This window comes from Strigops habroptila, chromosome 3, assembly GCF_004027225.2.
Source record: "Strigops habroptila isolate Jane chromosome 3, bStrHab1.2.pri, whole genome shotgun sequence".
Classification (NCBI taxonomy): domain Eukaryota; kingdom Metazoa; phylum Chordata; class Aves; order Psittaciformes; family Psittacidae; genus Strigops; species Strigops habroptila.
The window spans coordinates 44560821-44576990 of record NC_044279.2 but is presented as its reverse complement, the minus strand read 5'-3'; the positions used below and the strand labels follow the sequence as shown (position 1 = coordinate 44576990).

The 16170-nt window shown below is 33.0% G+C and overlaps 1 protein-coding gene across 12 annotated transcripts in view; it reads right to left on the bottom strand.

Moving 5' to 3' along the window:
* The window catches only part of LRRIQ1 (leucine rich repeats and IQ motif containing 1), a 127434-nt gene that overhangs the window by 34451 nt on the left and 76813 nt on the right, over window positions 1-16170 (bottom strand). The window lies entirely within an intron of this gene.

The following is a 16170-nucleotide window of genomic DNA, read 5'->3' as shown; positions in this document are numbered from 1 at the left end:
ACTGGTACGCTTACAGCTCTTCAGATGGAGACTGCATGACTTCATAAGAGCAGTCCCGGAGATCGAGCCTTCTGTGTATGCTCTCCAATGAGGAATAAGTCCCCAGTAAATTACCTGTAGGACTTTTCTTATCTGTATTTACAGAAAAATTGGTCCAGTATTACCATCTTTCTCAGGAGAAATACATCTTCATATTAAAAGGATCAGTATTATTTATGCATTTACTAAGTGTTTGTTACCTTTTCCTCCATTAAAAGGGAAATTAATGTAGGGATTTAAATCCAGTATTGGAAGTTCATGTCTGAGTCTGTGTGTCAGTGGTGGTCAAAAGAAGATGTACACACAATAAGCTAAGAATAAACTTTAAAAAAAATGAATAATTTTAACTCAGCCAGTTATGTTTCCAAAATGATTGTTAATAACTTTCCTTTGTTTGAATTTTTGACAGAGTTACGTCTGAAACACAACTGGTTTTATTTAATAAAATTTGATCTTAAATTTATTTTTATTTATTTTGCATGCTAATTATTGAATCATTATTCAAACAAGAAAGGGACCAAGATAAAAGTGCACATAGTAGTGAGGTTTTTTCCTTAAAATTGTATATGCTAGTAAATGGAGTATTCTTGTTCCATGTTAGTGGTAATAGTGGCTTTTTTTCTCAAAGAGGCAAATACTGTTCAATAATTTGTTTAACAATGCTGCAGAACTCTGTATTCTATTTTCTTATTTGGAACATACCCATATTCTTACTTTTTAATAGCAACATCTCTCTTTTTAATTCTTATGAAAAAAATGCTATGTTATGAATTAAACCATAGAATTATCACTTTTCTACTCCACTTCTGAACATCACGTGCTTGAGGATGTGGCATATCAGTATCATTAACATGCATTTGCTTGGTATCTTTCTTAAATTAGGGCTCTGGGTTTTTTAAAAAACCTGGACCTGATTTTGTAGAAGTACTAACACTCACAAATTCCACAGTTCTAAAGAGCGGTAAGCATTCTGCATCTTTGAAATGGATCAGACCTATAATCTTTAATTGTTAAGCCCAGACAACTCTTAGAATATCAAAGAAAAAAGCAATAGATCAAAGAAGGCACAACTCCACCAAAACCCAAATTAATCTCAGAGATATTTAAAGTATCATACCCTCATTAGATTATCACTTCTAAGCTTTCAATCTTTTTGACATTTTAAATTTTTTTTACTTGACACACACGTTAATAATTTAAGATTGGAATAGTCTTACATTTGGCATTAATACAGTAATGATTTTTAGGTGCTGCCAATTAGTCATATACACACATACTGCGCACTCTGGCCAGATCCAATGCAGCTTTCAGGGGCACCTACTGCCATTTTCCTACAGAATCTGGGCATCTAAGAAGACAGAACTTATTCAGAAGAGCCTGGGCACCTGAAATGTACTTGGAATTGAATATTTCAGGAAAACATAAAATTATTTTCTAGGTCTGCAAAACACCATGAAAATCTGTAAGAACCTGAACTTTGGGATCTAGAAAAATGTCATCCTCCATCTCCATAAAACATCAATTTGTTTGCTGGGCACGCTCTGAGACAGCCGACTCATGTTCAGTTTAAAATATGGGTACTACTTATGTACATTAGACTATCTCTGAATAATCCATTACGTGAGTTAAAGGAGAAGGGCTAAACCTGTGAACTAATTCTGGTGAAGCGCCCTAAATTCTAGAGATAATTTTCTTCAAGACTGATGCATCTTGTGCCCTCAGCTGTAGTAGTCAGCTTTAAAAAAAGGATTGAAACATACCAAAAAAGAATACCTTGGCATGTGGAAGCTGGAGATTCAAATCTCACCACGCTAAGGAGTATCTGAAACCTGTGTTTCCCACTGTCTAAAGAGTACCTCATACCCATGTTCCCTAGTGCTAGGGCAAGGGTTCTTAACAGCAAGCCAGTATACAAAAAGAAGGAAGATGGTTACACAATGTCAGTTTTCAGGGTGATCTTTCAGATTCTTCATTGAAGTTTTCAGATTCTATGCCCAGGAAAAACTGTTCCCGATTCTTGTAAATCTCAGTTAGCTACTCAACTCTTTGCCAATTTATATGCTAGAGGATGCTGAAGAACCTGATTCAACACAGTGATTTCTTTCTTTTTCTTTTCTTTTTTTTTTTTTTTATAAATGTATTTGCTGGTGATAGGAAGATAAAAGATTATTTAACTTTATTATGTCATATGTTTTTTGAAACAGAGAAATGTGTGGAGAAGTCTGCACTGTATCCAACCTTTCACAGTTGAATTTTGTGTTTGGAAGGTGATTTAATTCACTTCAAAACTTGTTTTGTACAGAGTACAATACAAATAAAATAAAAGACTAAGAAAACTAAGATAAAGAATGCGAAAGAAGGGCTTGGAATTTCTTCAGCATTCTAAGTTTTCCTCCTTTAATATAAAAATCTGTGAGCAGAGTTAATTTTCTCAATATGTATTCTGGAAATGGTGTTTTTAATATAAGAATTAAGTAGCTGAGTTTGGTTATAAAATTAATGCCTATGCTATTAATACATTGACATTTTTCTGATCTGTTAGTATTCTGGCATACGTTCCTGGCCAGCAATGTATGTTATGAGGGCATGTGCGTGTGAGTGCGTATGACTGTACAAACTATCTAAAAATATTATTCCGAATGAAAATTAAAATTATATATAACCTGTGAGAATTTTTATAATCTCTCATGTCTTCTATAAAGTTATGTTATAACACATATTAATAAATAATCTTGAAATCAAAACCTAAAATCCAAAATTTTATCACATTTTTCTCCATATGTTAGTCAATAAAAAAACCCAGCATTATTTCTGTCTTAATCTGTATAATACACTCATCATAGAAAGCAAGAGCATAAGTAATCACATTGCGATCAAGGCAAGAAACTGAAGAATCTGGAAACAGACAGGAAAATAACAATAATAAAAACTCCACAACAATCCCCCAACTCCCCCCTCAAAACCATTCAGAAACTTACAGAGAATGTAAGAGAAATGAGAGGAATTTCTTCACTTCCAGAAAAAACTTGACACATCTGTCAGAAGTCTACTTGTCAGAAGACATTAAATACACCTAAGCATTACATAGCAATCACTACATGCCCAAATGCACACTACATACCCCCATGGTTTTGGAAAAAGAATGGTATTTAGAGTGGTTTTTAGCATATTCACAGGTACTCAGTGAATACATCTATATTACCAATATATATAAGACTTCCAGACAGGTGTTAGTATCATGTGGCAGTAATTGATACGGAATTCTTTTCACCTAAAATTATAGTATCTTCAAACACTGTTTACCTACAACTCAGGTATGGAATTTTCAAACAGTGAAACACGTACATTTCTACCTTAAATCCAAGAAACTTGTTTATAACATAGCTATACTGCACAGATTAGTTAATTGTAGAGGTAACTTTTTCATCTGAGTAACTTTTGACTAAATCAACCTCCATCTCTAGGACCAGAATGAATCAAATAAAAATAGTTATAGCGGTGTCAGTGAGTTCACAGCTGAATAAGATTGGAGATAGATTTTTCCCACAAGAATACCACCAAGGTTAAGACCTACAAAATTTCTTGATGCTTAAAAATGCTTTATCGATTACATCACAGGGAGATATGAACAGGGAGTTTTGAACAATCCACAAGAGCATGTCTTTCAAAAAATAGAAAACCAAATAGTAAAAGAAAAAAAAAAAAAAAAGGAGGGTTTTCCCCCCTCAATCCACCCCCCTCCCCATACTTGTGTCTCTTTTTACCAGGTATTTCAGATTTTTTCAGACTATAAATAAGGCCTACTATATTACTATTCCATCTGCAAATCTTCTTCTGTTCTCTATCTCTTCATCTGCTATTGTAACCATCTCCTTTCACCAGATGACTGTCCTTGACCTCACCCTCACACCATTCTTCCTTCACTGAATCCAGATACTCACCATACTCTCAGTTAAGACTATAGTCTTTATTTTGGCTGTCCTATTTCTCCCTGTTTTCATTTCTAATTTTTGCTGTCTTTTACACTCTGCTCTATTTCTGGGTGATTAACATGAGTAATAAAGCTTCATTCACTTAGTTCATTCTGCTTCAGTGGTTACCATACTTCAGCCTTTGCTTTCTGTGTTATTTCTTTGATGTCTTATTATTAGATTATGCAAAAGCTGAACACTCTCATTGAGATTTCTAAACCACTGAAACTGTACAAATTTCAGCTTCTGAATTCAAGGAAAACAGGATTTCAAACTTGGACATTCCCACACATTATTTTCTATTTTGCTACTTGTTCCTGCCTCTGCAGAATACACCACCACTACCGTTTATCAGTAGTAATTAGTATTTATCCCTCTTATTGTTTATGCTTAATTTGCTCCTTTCTCCACACTGAGGCAAATCCAAGTCTTATGTAATCTTCAGTGATGTACTTTTAAGACACCTTATTTAAAGTTATTTCTCTCTTCAAATCACAATAGTGTCAATGAAGTTCTCCCAGTATTTCCAGATTATTCAATCTCTTCCACTGCAGCCATCTGATCACAGAAATACATTGCAAACAACTAATTCATCTTAAATTGCTTGTCTTTTACTCTTCTTATGAACATGGTTCTTTTCCCTTTGAATTACTTCATAAGCTTCACTTTCCAGGCACTAAGTTCAAAGCAGCATTAAACACTGTTCCCTCCAATTTATCCAACTTTCACAACTTTTATGAGCTGTCACCACTTTCTGTACTCCATTTATGTTAAACACAGTTTCTCATTTATCTTCTATAACTTCCTACAGAACAATATCAGTCTCATATAGTGATATTTCCTAAGACACACATATATATATACACATATATATATGTCTCTCTCACCTTTCGGAACTGACCTATAAATCTGAAGAAATATTTCACCCGAGGTGTGTACAGGAAGCTGCCACACAGGCAACTGCTGATTTAATTTTTTGCTAATTTATGGCTGTTCTGATCTGATTCAGGCAGTGAATCTTGGGATAAGAACTTTAAGATCCATCTGGAGCAAGATTTAGGGATTGAATAGAGTAGGGCTAATAACATTAATAATGTAAGACTAGGTTGCTCGAGTCAATTAAAAAGGCATAGAGATGGGAAAAACAAAAAAAAGGAACATTAGTGAACTGGTTTAATACAAGTCCACACTCTTTAATAAAGATGAGATTCCCTATCCACCAAATAAAGAGTTATTCATATATATATATATTTTTATTTATTTTTTTAAGAAGCTGGAAACCAAAACAATATTCTGCCATTTGACTGGTTAATTTTGTACAGTTTAAACCATTTTGTTTAGAGTTCTGTAGACTACTGTTCAAACATATTTGTATGAATGAAATATTCAGAAAAAATGGTTTATTTCTTCAGAATGCTACAGCAGTTATTTAATACTGGAATTAAAAATATAGTTATGGTTATTTGTTTTAATCTCAGTGAATGACAAAGCCCATGTGATTTTCTTCACCATAGAACAGCAGAAGAAAAGGAGAAGAAAATGCAGAAGAATAAGCTGCACAAACATTTTGAAAGCTTCAGATTCTAGTTTCTCTGAAACCTTCCAAGAGTGGAAATGCAAATATCGAGCTCTGGTGAGTAAGTCTATGATTTTGCATTTATTAAATTTTTGATTAAATGCTGTGTAGATACTGACTCCATGTATCAACTGCTCTGGGTATTTTTTTGTACTCAGGCAAGTATTGAAGGCACCCAAGCATCAGACTCTTCAGCCCCAGTACGCTGGACTTATACATTGTGGTAATAGTATAATAAACAGCATTACTGTTAGGATAGTGAGAAATTTTTTTATTGGATTAATGGTAAAAGTGACGATAGATTGTATTTTACTCAGGAATAAAAGTATAAGAAGTGACAACCGATAGGATGTAGAATACATATATAGAGAGAAAATTTGAGTATCTCAGCATCTGCCTGAGCACACAGACACACACATGGCTCCCTCAGGTTCCCCAAACTTAAATAGATAGAAGTTGCATTACAACTAAAAAGAACAGATCAACATTTCTCAGTCCAGCCACCCAAGGGCAGACTTGTTTTATGTATAGGTTGGGAAACAACATAAAACAGCTTCGCGTTTGAAAAACTAAGTTGTTTCTTTCTTAAAAAAGAAAAAAAAACCAAAACCAACACAAAACCCCCTTCCAAAACCAAACTTGAGAAGAAAATTTGGAATATAGCCAAGAGTTACTCAGAGATCTTTGAACCAAAGAAATCAAGGAGGTGTAAAAAGTATTTTGAAATAGTGTGTTCAGTGTTTCCATGCTCAGTCATTCATTATGAAGTATAAGGAATAAATAAAATGGAAGTATTCTGAGCCTATTTTGTTTATCTTTACCACCTACATTCTTGCATGATTTGCCTCATCCCACAAATCTGCCTAGTACAGACCCTATCTCTATTTCTTCTCACAATCTTTGGGAATTAACGAACCCCCCCTAATGATGGATGTTCTCTGCTGAAGAGAGGAAAGGGTTTTATATTGCTCAGGAGAAAATTAAGAGATGCATGATATCAAAACATTTTTTTACAGAGTCTTTTGATAGATATTATTTCTATACATTCCCAGTTCTTGAGGTTATCTGACAGAAACAATTAAGAACTTGAACAGAAGTGTTTAGTTGTTCAGTAATGAAATAGTATTCCCAAACAAGAAAAGAAAGATTATCACTTCATATGGAGCCCAAGCCAAAGGAATACCTTTCTCTAAATTCAATAAACCAAGCAAAAGCAATTTAAGACATCAAATCTTCTAAAGGAATTCTCAAAAAAACAAATATAAAGGAAAATTATGTAAGGGCACAGGAGGTCTAACTACAATGTTGTCCCTTATCAGGAGGACAGAAAATAGAAAATACAATAAATTTTATTGAGTGTGACAACTATTAAGGTAGGTTTTGCTTGTATTGAAGGACTTAAAAGTACAAGAAATGGACAAAAAAATCCAAACCCAATAGAAGATTAATTCAAAATAAAAATCTGAGAAGATACCTACGCCAAGTATTAAAAAAAAGTCATTACTCAGGAGCAGCATGAAGTTAGTCAGTAAAGCTGGCTTACACCACATTAATAGTCATCTCATCATTTTTATAATTAAAATAAATAATTTTGTATCACACCTTGGGAATGTACATTAAAAATAATCTTTGTTCTGTTTATTCTTGAGAATAAACATTTTTTCTAGATAGTTATCTGAATAATATACGAACTTGTTTATAACTCATGTTCATCAATACACATGATGTACACGAGTGCCATATGTGACTGGTACTTATCAATGCAGAATAACACTGAAGGTCAAGTAATCAAATTATTGTATTAGCATCAATACGTAGTTCAGTTATGAATGCCTATGAATTGGTTATATATTTTATCTATTATGTATACATATAATTTTCAATTTAAAAGTGTTTTATTTTGCATGGGATGCTTTCGAATGCTGACTTGAAATACCTGTTGGTATTTGATGAACATATTGTGACAACAATTCACAATTTTGTCAATGCAGTAATGCATAACAGCAAACTATGTTGTCAAATATACACAGAAAGTCTACACAGACTAAGCCCAAGGCTGCTGTTTAATTTACTTTATAGCAGAACCCAGAGGTATCACGGAAGATCAGGCCTGTCATTATGCCAAATGTTGTATAAACAAGGCTTGATTTAATGCTCATTGAATTAAATTGGAAAAAAGTCTCAGATAGACATGGTTCTTAAGACTTTACATCTAAAGCGAGTTAATACCCAAGTGTGTACAATTCTTATATATTTATACCCAGATTAAGGATAACCATAAATACTAAACTTCTGAGTGACTATAAACAAATATAGACATTAAAGTACTAATTCTTCTTATTGAGTTATACTTAAATGGTTTATACATCATGGAAGAAAATAACAATATGAAATTTCAGTGTCTTATGGCTTGATCAAAAAATTTAAAAAAACCCAAAACAACAAAACAACAAAGGAATTCCAGGTAAAAAAAACCCAAAAAACCAAGAATCAAAATACCTCAAGCCACAATTTGCCTACAAATTGCTCCAGGTTAATTCTTAATTCATACACCTCAAAGCACTTAGCATTTTTATAGATTCTTAAAATAAATTTCTTGAGTTATTGGACTGAAATTTTCAGCTTGTAAACACATGAAAAATGCAATAATTGAAAGAAGTGTATAATTTTAGAGAAACCAACTCATATTCAAGAGTATTCAGCCCCACAGGAATTGAATTGACTTAATGATATTGATTTTGGATCAGTTGTATTTACACTGACACAGTTTCTTCTGTCCATGCAGAGGTTTGAACGATTTACCTTACTGAATAAAGAAATTAGAGTTGAAAAGGGAATAAATTAGCATTGACTCCTCCTGTTCTTCTATAGAATTTTGTTTAGACCTTCATTCAAATTCTTTTTCTTAATGAGAAAATGAAGAAAACAAAAAAACTCTGTTCCATTACTGAACATAATTTAATCTTCTTTAAGCTTGACTGTAAATATTTTATTCTTAGACTAGGTGTTTTTAAATTAGGGTTTCTTTTTAATTAAACTTTTCATCTAAATTTGCTATTAAACTCCCCAACTCACTGACATATACATATATGTTTCTATGTACATATACATAAAATTTATTTGAAACAGAGTGAATAAGTTAAATGCCATGATGGTTCTGAATAGATGAATTTGCTTCATGTGTATTCTGTTTATATTTGCAACAGCTTTCAAGACAGCCATAACTAATTAACTTAGAAGTGTGATTTGTTTTACCTGTTGCCTAACAACAGGTAAAACAATTGTCCATTCCTAACTTTGCTTTTTTGCAGCCAATTATCTAAGCTCCTGCAAATCGCACAGGAACTTACAGGGCATTCAGGTCTGATGCAGAATGGAGAGAAACCCCATAAATTCCAATTAGGTAAGCAAACTCTCACTTCAGATCAAGGAAGCTCAGTAGCTAATCTTATACTATTTACACCAGAAGAAGGAAACAGATATTATGTGGTTTACAATGTTATAGACTAAATTAGGCTATTAAACTTGTATTATCTTACATGTGAATTTGTCACAAAGATTAAAAAAAAATTAAAAAAAAAATTAAAAAAAAAATTAATTGTCCAAACCAAGATTTTACTTCCACTGTAACAGTCACTGTCATTAAGAAGAACAAACAGAATTTCATTGCCAAATTTGAATGTAATAAGAAAATACCTGCTTTTTGCCTTATATCAGAGAACTTGTTTTATTAAAAAAGGTTCTAATACAGTTTCATTTCCATACAAGATATAGCAATTTTAATACAGAGTAATTTGAGTGAAAAAGTGAACAGAATTCTATAAAACAGTTGAAGAAATAGAGAAATATGAAATGAAATGGTAATATTTACAGATTTTTCTTTCATTTTACTACAAAAGTGAGCACACAGCATTATTTTGTTCAGCAAGATTTTTCTGCTTTTCTGAAAAACTAAATGCATTGATTAGAGGTAGTTTGTTAGAGGTATTGATACAGAGGCTAGAAAAAGGTATATGTATATTCAATAATACAAAAACTTATATAAGTAAATACAAAAACTTGTCTGTAAATTGTACCATGGTTCTTGAAACTTTTTTTCAGATCTTTGAACTTCTCCATATTCTGATTCAGTGAATGCATCAAGGGATACTAGAACTGGAGAAATGTCTGAATAGCATCACCACCCTCAAGGCAGCGAGATCTCTGAATAGACTCTCCTTCAGGATTCTGGCTAGAAAAGGACGAAAACAGGAGAAAATGCAATGATGTAGCAAAATAGTCAGTAAACCCAAGATATCTAATTTTCAATGATATTTTAAAAGTCTTAGTTCTACTCACCTTCTCCTGGATTCCAAACAGTTTCTTCAGCTTTCACCTGACTGAATAACTACATCTCAGTGCTCTGGGTGCTCACCAGTACCGTCTCCTTGTGCAACTGTATTAAATGTGCAATGAAAAAAGAGGATTTGCCCCTACTAATTCTATAATGAACATACTGTTGATGGGAAGTCATAGAAACACATAACACTCATAGGGGAAATAAAACAAATTTCAAAGCAAGGAATTAGTATGATGCATGGAAAACATGCATGCATAGTAATATAGTGCAATAATAGTAACTACTTGTACAAAAGTAAAAAACCAAAAATCCTGAGCAGCCATAATTGTGGAAGTAGCAACTTTTAAAATTTATTCCAACTAAGCTTTTATAAATATTTCTGTTTGCAATAAATGAAATATGTTTGAAAGGGAATTTTAAATACAGTGCACACAACTCACATAGTATGATGACAGCCTATGCAGTGTTTTAGCATATGTGTGTTTTAGCATATGTAGACCAGACTACAAGTAGAGTCTGACAAAACCTAAGAAGGCAGACCTGGCTAAGAGTCAGGAGTCACGCTTATTAAATTGAACTCTCAGGGGTATCATGCAATCAGAGGTCACAATCGAGGCAACAGAAGCAATGTCACGATATCAGAGAAAGGGCCAATTCAGACCTGCTCCCTGACAGGCAGTGAGGTCACGGCTTGCGGCAAATAACTGTATTAAAAGGGAATATTCTCTGCACACTTTTAGAACTGTCATCTGAACAAACAAAGCCAGGTCATTCGTAGGTTAAATCAGAACTTTCTGCCTCAGTAGCACATGGCTTCCTTTTTTTTTCATTCACTTCTAATTTCTCACTTACAAAATACACATCAACTATTAACGCGAATTCTCAGTAAGTTTAACTTTGAAATACACATTAGTGTTTAAATTCTTCCTTTTAAAAAAGATAATTTTATTCTTGACAAAAGATACCTCTGATCTCTTCATAAATTTAAAACTACTGAGCTTGCTGCTTATTCATTAAAAAAAAGCACGCAAGTGCTTTAGGAAAATGAGTTTCCGCAGTCAATTTCTTAGTATATATTTCTTAGCCTAAATCTAAATCTAAATTTAGAATCTAATGTAGATTCTAAATCTACATTTAGAAACCATTCAAAAAATTAAAGTTATTCATAATCTTCTTGTTTAATAATGATTGTGAAAGTGAAATGAAGTTGTTCTTTTGGTTGGCCACTTGGATTTCTTTATGTCGTTACCTGGACTGGGTTATCTACAGGATTCTACAAAAGTAGTATTTATGAAATTATAACCATGTTGGATTAGTTAACCTGGCAATAAACCTGCATAGGAAGAATTATTCTACCATACCATGTAAACAAAATTTTATTTAAAAATAGTATCTCTGTATGCAGCCTTTCTCAGGAATATAAGAAAAAAATATATACATATATATACGTAAAAGCAACTGCAAAAAAATCAGTATTTCTACCTTTTTTATATGCATAGGACAGATAAAATATCTACAGTGCATACTTCAAAACATCACAAACCTATATTCAAATTTCAAACAATTGCTAACATGTTTCTGTATTGCACATGATAAGAATTGAACTGTAAAGCTATGCAGTTGGAAGATGTACATTATAGAAAGCACACAAAGTGTTACATTAAAGTTACACAGATATCATTGCATGATTGTACATTTTCATTAGAATATTTGAGTTAATTGCATTTCCTTGTAAAATTATCTATCACACATAGATCTAGATTACGTGAAACTTGTAAAAGGTATACAGCTTCGCTATAAGAGTCAATATTGAACAGCATAAAAATTTTAATACCTACATTTCAATTTTAGAGTCTTGTTGTAATGTTCTGCATGAAAAAATATTGCATACTACCAGCATATATTATGTATCTATACTACGTTATTAATGAAAAAAGTGAAAATGACTTAAATGTGTGTTTAACACTAAATAAATGAAAATGGCCTTTTTGTAAAGCAGTATATCTCTGATCTCATTAACAGTATTAATTCTCCATTACACTATAAGTACCGTTACAGAATAAGAAAATAATAATTCCTTTATAGGAAACTTTAATCAATTACAGTTTCAAATCAATGAAAAGCTCAGTAGTGAAGGCCTTCCATTAATTCATCTCTGAAAGTACATAAAATATGCAGAGGTATTGCTACTAAAATGTATATCTAAAGGAAATGTTTCTTCAATTGGGATTTAAAATGTATCATGTTGTCCAAGTGAAACAAGATTTGTACCTATAAAATATTTCTAAGAACACATTATATTCCTTGTTCATAGCTTCATACCAAATGGAAATTCTTTTGCAAGATGAACATTTGTGCAATGCAACATTCATGACACTTTTACAGACACAGACTATACAGTTTCTGTGGCTTATGTTAAAATACAATTTGCATAGCAGTATGATTCTAATGCTTGAAATAGTTGCTTTGGAAAATGCTTGGAATATATCTTAAAATGCACTTTTAATGACCGCTTCATCAGAAATTAGTTTGTTGAAGTGTAAAAAGAATACTGGGTACAGTTCAGTAACATCAAAAGAAACCGCCCCAATATTGGCTACAGTCCCCAACCATCCAAACAGATAGCAACAAATTCAACAATTACTTTTAACCAGATGTACTAAAGCCAAGTGCTGTAGCGGTTTATTTAGAGGAATTTAGCCAAACCTATTCTCCTTTACCCCCTTCAACCAAATCCTTTTGGATTTAACTTGTTGCTAAAATTATCTGTCTTTTGCACTCTAAGACCTGGGTCACAACCTTACTTAGGGACAGGAAATAGTTATCAGGTCACTGAATGGTCAAATGAAAAAGGATTTGAAATGCTTCAGTACTCAGGGATCTATTCATCCAAAATGATTGCCTTATGCAGTATTAAAAGCTGTGGATCTGAATGTGGAGTCAACTTGCTTACATATACATTGGCTGAGATGCAGGTATCTACACTACCTAGCTTTTGGACATAAAATGTCAAGAAAAGGAGAAAAAAAAGAGAGATAGAATCTTAGAAGATACAAATAAAACTATCTGAACAATTGTGTTCCCTTAATAATGAGAAAATATAGTCTTCAACCTCTGATGACATTTTGGGTGAAATCTCATTCCCACTGATGTCACCATTAGGTAGTTATTAGCAAAAAAACAGTAAGACTATTTTTTTTTCTTTTTTTTTTTCATGTGAAGTTCCTTTTAGGTTAAAGATTGGTAAACTACTATGCTATGGAATCACAAGTAACAGCCTACACATTGTATAAAATCCAAGTTTCGGAAGTTTGTTGGAGCAAATGCGTTCTCTCTAGCTAAGAGACCACATTTAAGTCTGATGTACTAATAAAGTCCTTATATCACCACAAATTACAACAGTCTGCAAAATAGTAGAGACAGGAACAAAGAGATAATACACAGGCAGGTGAAATACGTGGTTAGAAACCTTTAAAATATGAATACAGAAACCCTGAAGACTAGAATCACACTGAGAATTTATAATATTAAGTAAATACGCATCTAGGGTAAGTAGCTCCTGTTCAGGCAAATAGATTTTTTATTTTTTATTTTTTTTCAATTGAATGTGAAAAGCAAAAATATTAATAAAACTGTCACACATGTAGATCATTTATAAATATTCAGACACTGAAATGCACTGCCTAAGCACACATAAATGATGTTTTACTTATGTATCTTTAAATATATATGATAATTTCAGGATTCCTTCATTGCATGAATACTGAAAAAGTCCTACACTGTCATTGATGGACAAGCAGCTAGAAAATTAGGCACAGGTTTTATTTTTTAGTTTTATTTTATAATAAGAAACTGGACCACTAGAACTATGTAACTGAAGCTTGAGTGCATGCACTGTAAGGCCCCTGCAGTCTTTTACAACTTTTCAGTGTACCGCTGTTGTGAACTGGGTTTGCACTCTGCCAGCAGAGCAGCTCTGACCCATGGAGAGCACTCCTTCAGATCAACACTGCCTCAGGCTTTACTGCTTTCTCCAAGAAGTCTTACATTTCAGGCATCAAGTTGAATTTCTTCTGGAGATGATTAACCCAAACCCATGACAGATTTTTTCCAAGATATCCAACTCCTTATGTTTATTTTAACCTGGCTCTTTTTGGATGTACTGGACACAAGTAACCTACTCATTTTACATGTTAGAGGGCTGGTGGAGAGCCATTAATTCCTTAAAATGAGAAAATATTTCAATGCGAGAGTTCTGTTGTGTGAGCTCAAACTAAATAATAAGAAAAAAAGTCATAGAATTCTGATTTTGAAAAGATAGATCCCCTTCCACACTACAGGTTTCTGTAACACAATTTCATCACATTTCAGGACAGATCTTGCATTCTCTGGAAATGCATTATTCTGTCATTTTCGTCAGTGCTTTATGGTTTAGAAACTGCTTCCCTAATGTGGCATACAAATTTAAAGCATGGGAGATATGTAATAACTACATTTAACTGTAAATATGGCAATTCAGCGAGTATAATTGCAGCAAGGCCAGATTTAGAATGTGTTTATTAATCCTTTTCAGACCACAGCTCAATAAAAGATGACTTAATTTAGAAATGGGTGTTTACAAACAATGCACTTCCTGGGAGTTGATGAGTTAATGCCATTTCTATTTTTCCATTGAAAATAGCTGATATATAAAAGACAAAAACAGCTAATACAAATTAATAGCTGTAGTTCAATGCCTTTTTAAATATTCTTAAATAGCAAACAAAAAAAAAATACTTAAAGCACAAAAAAAGATGAATATTAGCATTCCACTCTTAGTACCTGCTTAACTCTCATGCAGATATTCAAAAACATGAGTGACTTGAATCAATACAAGTTCTATTTAATTGTCATATATACTTTTTCTTCACTGTATTCATATTATCTAATACAGAAAACCTAAGAAACTATGTTGCTCCCTATGTAACAATATTTTAATGAGCTCATGTAATTAACTCAAAGATAACTTTAAATTACCACTTTCCAAAGTCTGAAGTTCAGGTTTTTATTTAGCAATAGTAATAATCTATAAGGATGTTCTGCAACATTTTTCACTTGAGACTACGAGTTTCATAACTGTTAACTATCAGAAAGCTAGAAAACAGATGACTTTAAATGGATCCTTGATATTTATCTTCCAATCATATGACATAATCGCAAGATTGTTTTACCTTGTTCCAGTATGAAAAATAAATGTTATTTCTACTGACAATTTAAAGAGAAATGAATAAATATTTCTGTAATTAAAAGCTAACCAAGAAAGCATAATCTGTTCATTATCAAATTTGTATCGGTGAAATTTGCCTTAGCATTATACCCATTATGTTTTCTTTAGTCACCCATGAGCATAAAATGACAGGAAATACAGTTCTAGCAATTAGAACTACAGGTTCCCAAACTAGAGTAAACATATCTTGACAACATAGTCGAGTGCATTTTTAATATATTTAAACTTCCTGGCATTGGTCACTGTGCACATTCCTGGGTGAAGCTGTATTGCTTCCAGTCCTTGGAAGCATGTGGTATTGATGTGCCACTGATGGATATGGATATGACTAAAAATATATGTAGTATATGTGCCAATAAGTCACCTAATTACATAACTAGAGCATAATTAGAGCATAGTCTATGAATTTCTGAGAAGTTAGGTAATCATATCCAAATAATACTTGGGATAGTTTGACTGGACTCTCAGCTGATTTACTGTCTTCTTCCAGCTTACTCTACAGATTGGAATCCAGCTTTCCATTCCTCTGAACAGAAATTATTTGGATAACCCACCAAAACTGTTGAGGCAGATGGATTAAGGAGGACCTCAAAAGATATGTACTGTTCCCAAAGCAAAACAATGTGCTAGGCCTCAGGGCTGCTTCTTTAGTTCTGAGCTGCTGTACTGGGACACAGCACTCACACTGCTGGTTGGAGAAGTAGGTATCCTTCTTCTGTGTAAATGGAATTATGGACCCTGTAATTACAGACCCACTGCTGACAGAGATGTTCTGTTACTCATTCAGCCAAGACTAATTAGAATTTCTCAAGAAAAGAGAAGTAGTCAAGGGTAGATTCTTCCTCCAGTTCCTGATCTACTTTATCCAAAATAGTCAAGACTATTTTACGTTAAATCAAGAACTGAAATAGCCTCCAGACAAGAGGAGAAGCAGTCATAATGCTTTCTAAAAATATGCTTTGCTGCAAAATAGGAAACG